The 15618-nt window shown below is 42.6% G+C and overlaps 1 protein-coding gene across 1 annotated transcript in view; it reads right to left on the bottom strand.

Moving 5' to 3' along the window:
* Nucleotides 1-13221, bottom strand: part of LOC111142053 (ribosomal modification protein rimK like family member B) — a 158493-nt gene extending 145272 nt beyond the window's left edge. The window contains exon 1 of the mRNA XM_022494992.1: nucleotides 12997-13221. The gene's annotated coding sequence lies outside the window, so the exon portion shown is untranslated. The remainder of the gene's footprint in view (nucleotides 1-12996) is intronic.
* Nucleotides 13222-15618: the final 2397 nt, after the last annotated feature.

Genomic DNA, 15618 nt, shown 5'->3' with positions numbered 1-15618 from the left:
GTGGGCTCAACCCCAGGACTCTGAGATCATGACCTGAGCCAAAGACAGAGGCTTAACCAACTGAGTGACTCAGGCTCCCCCACAGTCACCCTATTCGAGGCCAGACCTTGGGCCTGTCGTGGGGCTGTTTTACATGTTACCTCACTTGGTCACTACGGTATAATTCCAGGGTCAGCTACCAAAGAAGATTAAAATTTAGGTACCTGTGACTCTGAAGTTTTCTTTAATGTAGCTCCTTTAGTTGCCGAGACCGGCTCAATTTACACATAAAAAGGAGATTTCTTTCCTAACCACAGGTAAACTAACTGGAAAAGTGAGATGGTTTTACTAGGAATTGATAGGGTTCTGGAGAATCAGGGATCACATGGCCTCTGTCTCTCTTTGACTCTCCTTTTTTTCCCCTAAGGGCTCCCTCTGTTCACATCCCTTATTTATTTTTTTTAAGGTTTTATTTTTAATTTTTATTTTAATTTTTATTTTTTTTTAAAAGATTTTATTTATTTATTTGACAGACAGAGATTACAAGTAGGCAGAGAGGCAGTCAGAGAGAGGAGGAAGCATGCTCCCCGCTGAGCAGAGAGCCCAACGTGGGGCTCAATCCCAGGACCCTGGGATCATGACCTGAGTCAAAGGCCGAGGCTTTAACCCACTGAGCGACCCAGGCGCCCCTACGGTTTTATTTTTTCAATGAGCTCTACACCCGAGGTGGGGCTTGAACTCAGAACCCTAAGATCAGGAGTCACACTCCAGTGACTGAGCCAGCCAGGTGTCCCCCCTGTTCCCCTCTCTTCTAGCTGACTTCTTCAGCTTACTCCAACTTTCTCTTTCATAATACTTGAACTTGCATATAATCCCTCAAGAATGTTCCCATCCTCTCTATTTTTTTTTATTCGTGAACATTATGGCTATTTGGCATTTTTTTTGAATTCCCCAAAGAGGGACAATTTAATTGCCTCAAATATCTTTTGGGCTGTTCAAAGCATGTCCCTACTAAGGTGGCATCAGTAGGAATTAGAAATGAGAGGTATGAACCAGTTTATGGACTTTGAAGAGATGAGTGATTAGACATGAATGTTGCAAAGGCAGAGTGAATTAAAAGCAACTTAGCCAAAGACAGCTCTATTTGAGAGAAATACATTGCATCTGAGCCCCTAGGTCTCACCTAGTGGCTCCCATCCTTCCCTAATCACCTGTCCCTCCATCCCTGGATCCCATAAGCCAGTGTGACTCATGCAGGAACCTACCAGCACTTCAATTCTAAACTCTAAACTCAAAGTCAACGGTGTGTTTCTCACCATCATCAATACCCCCTTGGCTTATGTCTGTCCTGTTTGTCCTCTAAACTCAGTGTCATTGAATCACCTCAATTCTCATCTCTGTTGTTCTAGGCTTTGCATCTGTCTATTCCTGACATTTCCATCATGAGTCTCCATCAGCTTTAGCTGAACTCTTCAGCTTCCAGTAAAAGCTGTTGATTTTGGTGGGATCAAAGCTCTATCTCAAAACTCAGGAATCGAATTCCATTTTCCAGTGACAGTGACTGGTCAAGCTGGCCATGTTTCCTTCAAAGCAGAGGGAAAGGAGACTTCCGTTTCTGTATCATCTATCTTTTGAGCACCTACTATTTTAACAAACACGTTGGTGGGTACTCATGCTACAAAGTTAATGAGAAACACCTTAAAAAGCTCTTTTTTTTCTTTTTAAAGATTTTATTTATTTATTTGACAGACAGATCACAGGTAGGCAGAGAGGCAGGTAGAGATAGAGAGGAGGAAGCAGGCTCCCCGCTGAGCAGAGAGCCCAATGCGGGGCTCAATCCCAGGACCCTGACTGAGATCATGACCGGAGCCGAAGACAGAGGCTTTAACCATCTGAACCACCCAGGCACCCCTTAAAAAGCTCTTAGAAAAGAGAGAGGCTAACAATCCACAATTACACACAACTCGGCATAAGTACACAGACATACGTGTGGAGGAAGTTGTTTTAATTAGCCTTGAAGTTCCAAAGAAGGCTTTCCAGAACAGAATACCCAGGAGCTTAATATTATTAAGTTTTAAATAATTTTTTAGTATTAAAATATTTAAATATTTAAATATTATGCACATAGAGAGAAGTGCATGAATCACAAATGACACTTTGAGAATTTTCAAGACTGTATGACAATCACCAAGATCAAGAAAGAGGGCACCTGAGTGGCTCAGTTAGTTAAGCAACTGCCTTCAGCTCAGGTCATGATCCCAGAGTCCCAGGAGGGATCGAGTCTCTCACCGTATCAGGCTCCCAGCTCCATGGGGAGTCTGCTTTTCCCTCTGACCTTCTCCCCTCTCATGGTCTCTCTGTCTCCCTCTCAAATAAATAAATAAAATCTTTGAAAAAAAAAAAAGTGTTTCTTAAAAAAAAAAGAAAAAGAAATAGAACATTACTAGCATTTCGAAGCTCCGCTTCTGCCTCCTCTCAGTCCTCTTGCTTACATTAACAGAAATTAGGAGTGAAAAGTGGTAAGGAGGGGTGCCTGGGTGGCTCAGTGGGTTAAGCCTCTGCCTTTGGCTCAGGTCATGGTCTCAGGGTTCTGGGATCCAGCCCAGCATCAGGCTCTCTGCTCAGCAGGGAGCCTGCTTCTCCCGGTCTCTCTGCCTGCCTCTCTGCATATTTGTGATCTATCTATCAAATAAATAAAATCTTAAAAAAAAAAAAAAGGAAAAGAAAAGTGGTAAGGATATACTTGGCAGAAAGAATGGCATAGATTGAGAGGTTTAGGGATGCGTGGGTGGCTCAGTGGGTTAAGCATCTGCCTTCGGCTCAGGTCATAATCCCAGGTTCCTAGGATCGAGTCCCACATCAGGCTCCCTGCTCTACCTGTCACTACCCCTCCTTGAGCATTCTCTCTGTCTCTATCTCTGACAAATAAGTAAAATCTTAAAACATACAAAAAACAAATAAACACTGAGAGGTTTAAAGTAGTACAGAAGGTAGACATTTCTGTGACTTAGGTAGTGGGAGAAAGGGGGTGGTTGGAGAAGAGCTATCTCCTGTATAAGCAGGAGCCTGATCGTTAAAACCTGTTTTTTTGTTTTTGTTTTTGTTTTTTAAGATTTTATTTATTCCAGAGAGAGAGAGAGAAAGAGAATGCGCAAGTGGGGGAGACAGGCCCAGGGAGACAGACAAGCAGACTCTCTGCTAAGCAGAGAGCCTGACATACAATGGGTGTGGGAGCATCTGGCTCTCTGCTTTTCGGAGAGCCTACTTCCCCCTCCCCCTCTGCCTACTTGTGATCTCTCTCTCTGTCAAATAATAAATAAAATCTTAAAAAAAAAAAAAAAAAGAAAGAAAGAAAACAACTTGATGGTGATCTCATCACCAGGAAAGAAAACAAACGAAGAAAAAAGAAAAGGGTGATAAAGACAATGGGTTTATGGGTTTTTTTTTAAACTTCTTTATTTAAATTCAAGTTAGTTAACAAAGTGTATTATTAGTTTCCAAGGTAGAGTTCAGTGATTCATCAGTTGTATACAACGCAGTGCTCATTGCATCAAGTGCCCTCCTTAATACCCATCACCCAGTTACCCCCATCTGCCCATCCACCTTCCCTCTAGCAACCCTCAGGTGTTTCCTAGAGTTAAGAGTCTCTTATGATTTTCTCCATCTCTATTTTCATCTTATTTTATTTTCCTTCCCTTCCCATGTTCATCTGTTTTGTTTCTTAAATTCCACATACAAGTGAAATCATTTGTCTTTCTGACTGACTTATTTTGCTTAGCATACTACCCTCTAATTCCATCAACATTGTTGCAAGTGACAAGATTTCATTCTTTTTGATGGCCAAGTAATATTCCTGTGCGCACGCGTGCGTGTGTGTGTGTGTGTGTGTGTGTGTGTGTGTATACACATCACATCTTCTTTATCCACTCATCTGTCAACGGACATCTGGGCTCTTTCCATAGTTTGGCTATTGTGGACGTTGCTGCTATAAACATTGGGGTGCACGTGCCCCTTCAGATCACTATGTTTGTATCCTTTGGATAAATACATAGTAGTGCAATTGCTGGGTCATGAGGTAGCTCTATTTTTAACTTTTTCAGGAACCTCCATCCTGCTTTCCAGAGTGACTGTACCAATTTGCATTCCCAACTACAGTGTAAGAGGGTTCCCCTTTCTTCACATCCTCACCAACATCTGTCATTTCTTGAGGACAAGGGGTTTATATTGAGATATGTTAAAGCAGGAAAATGGTTATAAATAAGAGATGTGGGTTGGAAAAAATAATTTGGTAGTTATCAGCCTTATACTTTCTTAAATGAATCCATGCACGTGTAGGAAGTCCCCAAGAAGAAAGCAAATAAAATGCAAACAAATGAAAGAGAACTGGGGAGTACAGCTATGTAAGATGCAGAAAAGGAAAGAATAATCTAAGAATGAGTCTCAGAAGAAAAATCCAGAGGAAAAAAAGGCAAACCAAGGCAGCAGCATCCATGGAGGCAAAGCAGTAGGGAGTTTTCAGAAAGGAATGTTTAGAGGCAGGTAGGATAGTAAGTACCAGTTGGATTTAATGATGTGGAGGTGCACAGGGACTTCAGTGGAGTGGTGGAGGCGTTGGGTTGAGGAAACGATGGCCAGGAAGAGTCATTCTTTTATAAAGCTTGACTGTATGAGGGAGAATTAGAGGGTTGGTATTCTTTTGCCCACTGTTGTCTTAGAAGAAGATTATCTGAAACACGATAGACCCTTGATACATATGTTGTTCTGATTGACTGCATCTTTTTTTTTTTTTTAAGATTTTATTTATTTGTTCAATAGAGATAGTGAGAGAGAGAACACAAGCAGGGAGAGTGGCAGAGGGTGAAGCAGGCTTCCCTCTGAGCAAGGAGCCCGATGCAGGACTCAATCCTGGGATCAGGACCTGAGCTAAAGACAGGCACTTAATGACTGAGCCACCCAGGCTCCCCCTCATTTTTTTTTTTTGAAAGAGAGAGTGGGCATGCAGGCTGGGGAGGGGCAAAAGGAGTGGGGGAGAGAGAATTTTTGTTTGTTTTTTAAATATTTTATTTATTTGAGGGTGAGTCAGAGAGAGCACAAGCAGAGAAGAGGGGCAGACGGAGAGGGATAAGCAGACTCCCCACTGATCAGAGACCCCAATGTGGGGCTCAATCCCAGGATCCTGGGATCATGAACTGAGCCAAAGGCAAAGGCTTAACTGGCTGAGCCAACCAGGCACCCCTCATCAGTAGATTCTTAATTCTACTGAGACTGCCTGCAACCAGGCTATAACTTCTCTTGCCTGGAAGGCACAAATAATACATATCTCCTGCTGTGCTGGAGAGCAGACAGCTTTATCTGTCAGAGCAGGTGACGCCTGACATCACAGCAAGCCAAGGATTGCAAGTACGTTAGTCAATGATGAATCTGTCAGGTCTTACTGAGAGGAGGGCTGATACCATATCCATCAACAGTTGAGATTACCTCAACCAATCCCTCCTAAAAAATGTGAAGGTAGATTAAAGGACATCAGGAGATTTGGTAAACTAGGTTATGGCCTGGAGTCTGAGCTACCCTAGGCCTTGCAAACTTCTCAGAGATCTAAAAACTATTTGAGACCTAAAAGCAAACACCTCTAAGATACAGCTTACCCATTGCCAAATTCCTGAGAAGCAAAGTAAATAAATGTTTAATTAAATAGCAACAAAACATAATATGCCAACTGGCCAATAGTTCCTTAACTCACATATAAATTTAATGTTATATATAAACAACTGATATATAGTAGGGTGTCCTGTGTTGTACATAGATTTTTTAAAGATTTTATTTATGTATTTGAGAGAGAGATCGAGAGAGGGAACACAAGCAGGGGGAGTGCGAGGGGAGAAGCAGGCTTCCCACTGGCAGGGAGCCCCATGTGGGGCTTAATCCCAGGATGTTGGGATCATGACTTGAGCCCTGAGCTGAAGGTAGACGCTTAACCGACCTGAACTACCCAGATGCCCTGTTGTACGTATTTTTAAACTTTTTCTCTGTATTATATCTTGACACCTTAAGAAGGGTCATGTGGCTGGCCCAGTGGGAGCATGTGACTCTTGATCTCAAGGCCCTGAGTCTGAGCCACATGCTGAGCCTAGAGATTACTTAAAGAACAAAAAAAAAAAACAAACAACAAAAGAAAGCACCTAAAACTAAAACTAAAAAATGAAAAATAACCTTCTGGCTGGGAAGCTGCTGCCCCTCCTGGGGGCTAGCCAGTTCTTAAAGAGAGCAAGGACCCAGCCTGTCCTTGACGTGCAAACACCAAATCCACAGCCACACCTCCCGTAGTTGGCCCAATCGCCCCAGGAGTCAAAATTCCTCTTCCTTAGTCATCCCAAGGCCAGGTACTAGGCAAGGAGGGACCATCTCTATAGGTTAGAGCCCAACCAAATTATGCACACTAGGTAATCCTGAACTGTTAACCTACCCTGCCTTGCCTTGCTCCCTGAAAACTCCAATGGAAGATCTGCCCTAGACCTTCCACTCCCTCCAAGTCTTCTGCTTCCTGACCACTCTGATGGTCTTCCCTGGGGCTCTGTTTGACACGCTGTGCCTCCTTTCTCTAGAACCTACGAATAGAGTAAATTTTCCCTGATTGTCTGGGTCTCCTCTTAAATGGCTGCACTTGACTGACGATCTCATAAAAGAATACAAAGCGTGCCCCAACATAGGACTGCCTCAGGCCTACAGGTCTTAAAAGAGTTCTAAAAATAGTACCTAGTGATCTCCTTGACCCATCAGTGATGATTGTATCTTACACGTGCCTCTTTCCCAAGGCCATGAGTGCATCTGGTTGAACCTGGAAATGCCTTCCCGCCCCACCCGGGTCACACACTGTACTGGGTATTCCCTTCAAGCCCTGACCGTGTCTCTTGTTTTATCAAACATAGACGACAGATTCTTGTCATTCTCAGGTTTAACATTTTCTGGTTGAAGGGGAACAGAATATGCCACCGCCAAATATGCCCCTTTGGCATATTGATTATTGTGAATCAAAGGCTTTTGAGAAACAGCTGTGCAAGAAGGACACTCCTACCCTCCCTTGTCCTCCTGGAAGCAGGTGATAATCCCATGTGAAAGGTACCTTCCCCGTAGCAGGGCGGGGAAGGCATCCTTCTCAGAGACGGTGAATTTTGGACTGAGAAGGTCATACAAACAAGTCTTTTACTTCTTCACCATTTAGCTCTCTGAAGTTCAAACCCTGTTGTTTTGCCAATTCTACACAAATTTGTGTTTGTCTGAAAGCTTCCTGCTTTGGTCACTTCTCTGAGTCTCATATTTTTATGGGGCTGCAGTACATATAAAATTAAATGTGTTTTCTTCTTGTTAATCTGTCTTATGTCAATGTAATTATTACACGAACCAAAAAATGTAGAAGAATGGAATATTTTTCCAACCCTACATAGTTTTATTATTTCCTTAGAAGAAGTTTCTAGGATATGGAATGAAGTAATTTATGTATATGGAATAAAGGAATTTAAAAATTCCTTTTTTTTTAAAAAGATTTTATTTATTTATTAGAGAGAGAGAAGAGAAGCAGACTCCCCACTGAGCAGAGAGCCCAATGTGGGGCTTGATCCCAGGACCCCGAGATCATGATCTGAGCTGAAGGCAGCTGCTTAACCAACTGAGCTACCCAGGTGTCCCTGCAATACCTTTTTAATTTGTTTGTGCATCAACTTTAAGACTGGTATAAAGGAAGTTGGCAGCCTAGAATCTATATTTCAGCATGGTTTTATTAGCTTTATTGTACAGGGGATATATGTTGTTTCTTTGTAGGGAAACAAATGGCTTGAAGTGATATATAAAATTTTACTGAAGTCAGAGAAGTTTATTACCTTGTGGTATAAGGATGTTCTTAGGAAGCATGTGATTCTCCATGGAAATGTGATTTGGGATGCAGCTAACTAACCCATACAAGCATTTCCCTTTTCAGGGATTTGGGTGCTCAGAAAGACATAGGGTAATTTTCCTTATTATTTTAAGACTCTAGATTATTCTACTTCAGTTGCTTACCTGACTATATAATCCCTCGTACAGCTCTCATTATAGATAACTATTACACAAAACACTGCACGAGTCTTCTACTTAATGACTAGTCAGATCCCAGAAGAATGTCTCTGCCCTTTCTCTCTAAGAGAATGGGATTTACTCACCCACCTTACCTTTGCAGAAATCCCACAGAATTTATCCCTCCATCAAGAGTGTACCATTCTTCAGCAGCGATGGCTTTATCCTAGGAACTTGCTCAGACCTCTCTGCCCTATCACTAGCCCAGAAGATTTACACCACTCACCAGCTTTTCTAAGATATTTGATAAGTTGTGGGGTGCCTGGGTGGCTCAGTGGGTTAAGCCTCTGCCTTTGGTTCAGGTCATGATCTCAGGGTCCTGGGATCAAGCCCCGCATGGGGCTCTCTGCTCAGCAGGGAGCCTGCTTCCCCCCCCCAACCCCGGCCTGCCTCTCTGCCTACTTGTGATCTCTTTCTCTTTGTCAAATAAATAAATAAAATCATTTAAAAAATAAAATATTTGATAAAGTACTAACAGAAAATCCAAGCTACAGAAGTTGAGGGTTTGCTTCTTGATATGTCTCCCCTACCTCCAGTCCAAGCTGGAAGACTGCCCCCTTCTTTTCAAGCTACTATGGTAATAGAGTTAATAAACCCTTTAGTTTCTCATCTCCAACAACCTTTCTCTATTCAGATACACCCTTGTTGAAACTTCTAGCTCACAAACCAGTATCCAGCTCCCATAAGAGTGAAAAAGAGCAGGTGCTTGAGAAACTGCCAGCCTTCCTCTGAGTCCTGGGCCATCTCTAATACTTGGAGCAGTAGGAAGACCATGTGACCCAAAGACAGGATCTGGTTGCTTGCACAGCTGGGTATACAAGAGGCGAACTTAGGTCCCACTCCATACAGGTGTCCAAGCTGAGGGCTGGTGTCTCCTTTATTCCTGGCCCTGTAAGCCATAACAGCAAACTACTACATGCATCCACACGCTGGTTCACAAAGACAGTCACCAAATATTGTCAGTGTCTACAAGCCTGGGAAAAGCAAAAATGTATTTCCTATCGATTTCATAAAAATGGTCAGAGTCCTGGCAGCCACAGACGTCACGCTTTATTTACAAGGTGAGAAGAGGGCTTCGGGGAGCCAAAAAGAGATCATGAAGTGTCCTGGGGCTAGTAATAGCTGGGAGGGGGTCCCACATCATGGCTGAGAGGCTAGGGAAAGGTGTGATTGTCAGGATCTGCACGGGTTAGCTGGGAAGAGGGCTGCTCAGGAAAGAACCTGTCTGAAGTCACACACCATTGGAGAGATAGGCACAAAGCCTGGCTAGGTTGAGGCAGAGCGAGCTGTTCTAATCTTTGGACCGTGAAATGTGCACAGCACAAATAACCACCTCTGAGTGTTTATCAAATAAAACCTGCCCCTAGGGTTTTAAAGCTGCCATGGTCCATGAAATCTGGTTTCTTTTTCCTCCTGATTTAAATCCCATAGGGATGTCATGTACCCTTTATCAGAGATGAGATCCAAGCCCAAAATTAATCCAGGAGGGATAAAGAATACTGAAACCAGTGAGCTACAGAAGTTGGCAAAGGCCTTCATAAAGATTGGTGAAGTTGAACTAGAGTCTTAAAAACACAAAATCAGTCAACGATAGAATGATAAAATTAGAAGGAACCTGGGGCAATCATCTACTTGGGAGTATAAACTCTCACTTTTTTAATCCTAACTATGATACTATTTTTAATGAAGCATTTTCACATGGGTTCACACAAAAATGAGATTTCATAAGTATATACTACAAAACAACTATGGTAATCATGTATATGGCAATAGCAACGTAAGCTCTGAATTCCACCCTGTGTATCAGGATGGCTCATCTGTTCCATTATTTTAATTTATTCAAGATACTGTTAATCTTTCTTTGGTACAATACCCGGTGCTGTCCTTTAGGCTTATCTTGACATTGATAATTCTCCTATAAAACAGTTATTCCAGATCATCCAGTGTACTCTTTTTTTTTTTTTCAAGATTTTATCTATTTGAGAGAGGGAGAGAGAATGAGCCAGAGAGGGGGGCAGAGAGAGAGGGAGAAGGACTCCTCACTGAGCAGGAAGCCCCATGTGGGGCCCGATCCCAGGACCCTGAGACTATGACCTGAGCCTACCCTTAACCGACTGAGCCCCCAAAGTGCGCCCAGTATACTCTTATTTGAAAATTTGTAATTTGTGTCTGATGATTTAAGTTTGGGAGACACTGCCTTGGCAGTTTCAAAGGTGCCAGTTCTTAGCAAATACTGGGTCTCAGTGAAGCTAAGTGACTGTCATCAATGCTAGAAACATAAATAGCAGATTTCTCATTATATAGTGTAAAAATTATGAACTTTTTTACTTCTTTGTGGGCAGGTCAAAATTTATTATACCATTGTGTACACAGGTACACATATCTGTGTGTTCACTTGCTCTGAGTTCTGGGACGAGAAGGTAGTTACTCATAATATAATTCAAGTTTGTTGGTTCCTTTGACTCCAGCTTTGGCATTGGTTCCAACAATGTTCATTTCCTCTTTCATAATTAGGCGATGAGGGGCGCTTGGGTGGCTCAGTCGATTAAGTGTCTGTTTTCGGCTCAGGTCATGATCCCAGATTTCAGGGTTGGAGCCCCGCATTGGGCTCCCTACTCCACAGGAAGCCTGCTTCTCCCTCTCCCACTCCCCCTGCTTGTGTTCCCTCTCTCGCTCTCTCTCTGTCTCTGTCAAATAAATAACAAAATCTTATTTAAAAAAATTAGCCAATGAGCAGGGCTGTCCGAGCAGACAGAAATGGTTCTGTCTCAGAAAACTAACTTTATACATTAAAGTGAAGAATATATCTTTCATGATAAAGGATCAAATGTTTAGGGGCGCCTGGGTGGCTCAGTGGGTTAAAGCCTCTGCTTTCGGCTCAGGTCATGGTCCCAGGATCCTGGGATGGAGCCCAGCATCAGGCTCTCTGCTCAGCAGGGAGCCTGCTTCCTCCTCTCTCTCTGGCTGCCTCTCTGCCTGCTTGTGATCTCTGTCTATCAAATAAATAAATAAAATCTTTAAAAAAAAAAAAAGGATCAAATGTTTAAAAATATGAGATCAAAAAGTCAGTCACCATCAGGGCACTGATCCCAGGTACCAAGAAAGGATATACTGTTATATTAACTAGCAGAACAATTGTCCACAGCTTGCTTCCTCCGGGGGATATCTTAGAATTGTAAAATCTGGAGGGTAATAGATCTGACATGTAAAAAGAGTTGTAAGAAATGCTCTTTTTGTCACAAATAACTGCTTCCTCTTTGGTGAGGCAGTAGAGTGGCGTGCAAGGACCTTAAAATGTGGAGGCAGAATCACTTAAAACTTAGAAGCTATGTGACCTTGGTCAAATCATTTGACCCTTCTGTGCTTGTTTTCTTAATTATAAAGTAAGAATAAGAACAGTACTTACTTGATGGATAGTTGCTAAGATTAAGTGGGCCCACATATATGAGCAATTTATACCAGTACCTGCTACAGGATGAGCACCTTTTTGTGTTTTTTTAAGATTTTATTTATTTTTTTTGTCAAAGAGAGAGCACAGTGCACAAGCAGGGGAAGTGGCAGACAGAGGGAACCTCAGGTGCCCTGCTGAGCAAGAAGCCTGAGGAGGGACTCAATCCAAGGACCCCGGGATCATGACCTGAGCCAAAAGCAGGCGCTTAACTGGCTGAGGCACCCCATACACGATGAGTATCTCACATAACTGCTGTTTTTATTACTTTCCCCATTCAACCCAGTACTTGTGATCAAGCACATACAAAATTTGTTTCCCTGATTTGTTTACAAGTCTGCTTCTATAATCATACTGAACCTATAGGTTTCCCAAGCAACCATGGTCTCGTTGAGGGTGGGGGGAAGGCACTTAATCTATAACTTTAAAACTCAGGGAGGCAAAAGTCAGGATTGGAGACACAGTTGTAGAATAATGAATAAGAACAGCTTTCATTTATTGAGTGCTCATTGTATTCCCGGCTGTTCTTTTTTTTTTTTTTTTTTTTTTTTTTTTCCCGGCTGTTCTAAATGTGCTTTCCATGTTCATCTCATTTGATTCTCCTAACAACCCTACAATATAAGAACTCTACTATCCCTCATTTAGAAGATGAAACTGGAGCAAACAGGTAACTTGTCCCAAGTCACACAGCAGGAAGCAATAGAGTTAGAACTGGAGATTCCAGTTTGTTCTCTTAACTCTCAGACATCATATTGTCATATAATATTTATATATTGTAGGTTGGGCCGATATTCAGCCAACATCACAGTGCAACCAGACTAGTTGTCTGATTGGCTGGAGCCCTGTTCTGACTTAGTTGGTGCTTGGGTGATACCAACTATTACTCTATTATGACTATCACTTCCGATTACAGGTGGTCGTTAAAGCCGTGGAGATGGAGGAGATCTTTTGAGAAGTGTGTTTTTATAGTAAAAGAAAACTAGCATTTGAGCACCAGGAAAGCAAAGGTGGGATCCGTTTTGGTCACTGATAATTTTCCAAAATTGATTTTACTCAGTCTCTGTAAATATGTAAAGGAAGATAAAGACCGAAGAGAGTCTATCTGTCCTTAGCATAGGTTTTCCAAAGGAGTTGAAGAGCAAAAGATAAGTAAATAAAATAATGTGTATACACTATTATTTTAAGAAATGTGGCTGGGAAGAAATGGACACAGGGCAGTACCACATTATTGGAGAAGAGAGGAAATGTTGCCTTTTCTACCGGACATTTACGGCCTTGTTAATGACATTCTGAAAATTCTAACAGACCCTTCAGAATTCCACAAAATTATTCCAGAGCTCATCTACTAAAAGAAATATGGAAAATAAATAAATAAAAATAAAAGAAACATGTGAGAACACCAAGAAAAATTCTGAAACTTGTTAAGAACACCAAGAAAACAGCAAGAAAATAACGGGGCTTACCTCTTAGTTACTTGACCTCCTCCTTGATTCTACCTTCCTTCTCAAACTCAAGCACAGACTCCCTTGGTCACACCCTCAGCAATGTTATCCATTGTAGCCATTTGGCTTTCAGAATAGCTAACCCATCCTGTTTCTGACCATAACAGACTATTCTTCAAGCTCCATTGTTGAAATACACCCACGAGACCTGTTTCATGATCTAATCAAGATTTCCAGCTGGTTGACCTTTCTGACTTTGCCCAACCTACCAGTCCTCTTCTTCATTTTCTTATTCAGCTCAGACTTGGACTCATCTGAAGCTTTTTTGCCCCTCACTCTATTGCTTTCATCTGCTAAAACCCCAACTGCCGTCTCCATGCCTGCACCTTAGCTCAGTGTGACTGGAGAATGCCACACAAAAGGGAGATTAAAGACTATAAATTTAAGACCACCATCCCAGATGGGCCCTTATGACTGCAGAGCATAGTGAGTCTACTCAATTTTTCCTGGGGACTCTCTCCCCTTACCTTGGGTGGGAGGAGGTGAAGATGAGAGAAATATACTCTGATAGAGGTAAAAGTCTTAAGAAACATTGTCAAAGAAAGTAAAATAATTGAGTACCAAGTCTGATACTCTTCACTCAAGGGAAATTCATCCAGGGACTGTGGGAGTCCAATGCCTCACAAACAATGGAGGGCTCTTCCCCAGGGATGTTTGGCCAAAATTGAGTATTATAATGATATTCTGAAATGTCATTAGAAGCCTCAGCTTGGAAACTTGGCATGATTCGCTAGGATGTAGGGATTTCCTTATAAGGCTAGCAGACCCTGTTTTCTAGGGTAAGGGGAGCTAAGCCGAGTGTGTATGTGTGTGTGTGTATGTGTGTGTGTGTGTGAAGAAGGGTTGTGATTAGTGTGATGCTTCTTTAACCATGAAGCATTTCTCATAAGTACGGACTGATTTAGGTTTCAACTAGTTTTGTGCCATGGACTGGCCACCATTTTGTGGGTCCCTAAATGAGGTTCTGGACTCAATTCCAATATAGGAGGGAGGTTACCCCCAAAGCTTAGGACACCAACTGGTGTCCACTCGATTCTGACACTATCTACTGGGAGATAGCATCAGTTTGCACAGAATGAAGGCTCAGTCCCACAAGATTGTTGCGCAACCCCCCCCATCCCTGACTTCATACCCCAATGGCAGGTTGATTACCTTTGTTTTGACTGATCGGCTACAAGCAGGGAGTTTCCAACAACTCCCTGCAAAAGGATACCAATCACAAGTCCAGGCTGTCACCTGTGCTCCTGACCAGCTGGCTATAAATCAGGGTCTCCCTCAACCCTCTCCTAGGATTTGATTAATTTGCTAGAGGGGCTCACAGAACTCAGAGAAACATTTTACTTACTAGAGTGCCAGCTTCTTATAAAAGGATGTAACTCAGAGACAACCAGATGGAAGAGGCACAATAAGCAAGGTGTGGGGAAATGAGGGGAGCTTCCACACCTTCTTCAAGTGCAGTGCTCTCCCCAAATCTCCACCTGTTCACCATCCCTGAAGCTCTTCAAACCCTGTCCTTTTGGCTTTTTAAAAAACGATGTCTCAGGGCGTCTGGGTGGCTCAGTGGGTTAAAGCCTCTGCCTTCGGCTCGGGTCATGATCCCAGGGTCCTGGGATCGAGCCCCGAGTTGGGCTCTCTGCTTGGCGGGGAGTCTGCTTCCCCGTCTCTCTCCCTCTGCCTGCCTCTCTGCCTACTTGTGGTCTCTGTCTGTCAAATAAATAAATAAAATCTTTAGCAAAACAAAACAAACAAAAAAACGATGTCTCAGGGCACGTAGGTGGCTCAGTGGGTTGGGCCTCTGCCTTCAGCTCGGGTCATGGTCTCAGGGTCCTGGGATGAGCCCCGCATCAGGCTCCCTGCTCAGCAGGAAGCCTGCTTCCCCCTCTTGCTGCCTGCCTCTCTGTCAAATAAATAAATAAAATCTTAAAAAAAAAAAAGCACCAAAAAAACGATGTCTCCTTGGGGCACCTGGGTGGCTCAGTCATTAAGCAACTCCTTGGGCTCAAGTTCTGATCTCAGGGTACTGGGATGGGATCCCACATCAGGCTCCCTGCTCAGTGGAATTCTGCTTCTCCCTCTCACACTCCCCCTGCTTGTGTTTCCTCTCTTACTGTCTCTCTCTCACTGTCAAATAAATAAAATCTTTTTTAAAAAAATGATGTCTCCAGTGCTTACGCAATGATGGATTAAATCATTGGCCATTGGAGATCCGTTTAACCTCCAGCCCCTCTCCCCTCTTGGAATTTGGAACTGAAAGTTCCAACCCTTTAATCACTTGGTCAGTTCCCTGGGCAAGCATCCCTCTTTGTTAAGTGACCCAAGGCATTCCAAAAGTTACTTAATTAACATACAAAAGACACTTTTATCATTCATCCCTCCAGCCCCTTAGGAAATTCCAAGGATTTTAGAAAGCCCTGTGCTATAAACATGGTTGAAGACCAAATAAGTATTTATTGCAATTCAAATTTTAATTCACAGTATCACAGTCCGGATATACAAATTACCTTTATCAGCGTGATATAGAAACTAGAGATTTATATATTTGACTGCAGAAAATTTTAACCTTTCTCCAAAGGGGAAAAACAA

This window comes from Enhydra lutris, unplaced genomic scaffold (assembly GCF_002288905.1).
Source record: "Enhydra lutris kenyoni isolate GAN:26980312 unplaced genomic scaffold, ASM228890v2 scaffoldscaffold7, whole genome shotgun sequence".
Classification (NCBI taxonomy): Eukaryota; Metazoa; Chordata; class Mammalia; order Carnivora; family Mustelidae; genus Enhydra; species Enhydra lutris.
The sequence above is the reverse complement of the archived record's forward strand: the minus strand, read 5'-3'. Positions and strand labels throughout refer to the sequence as shown.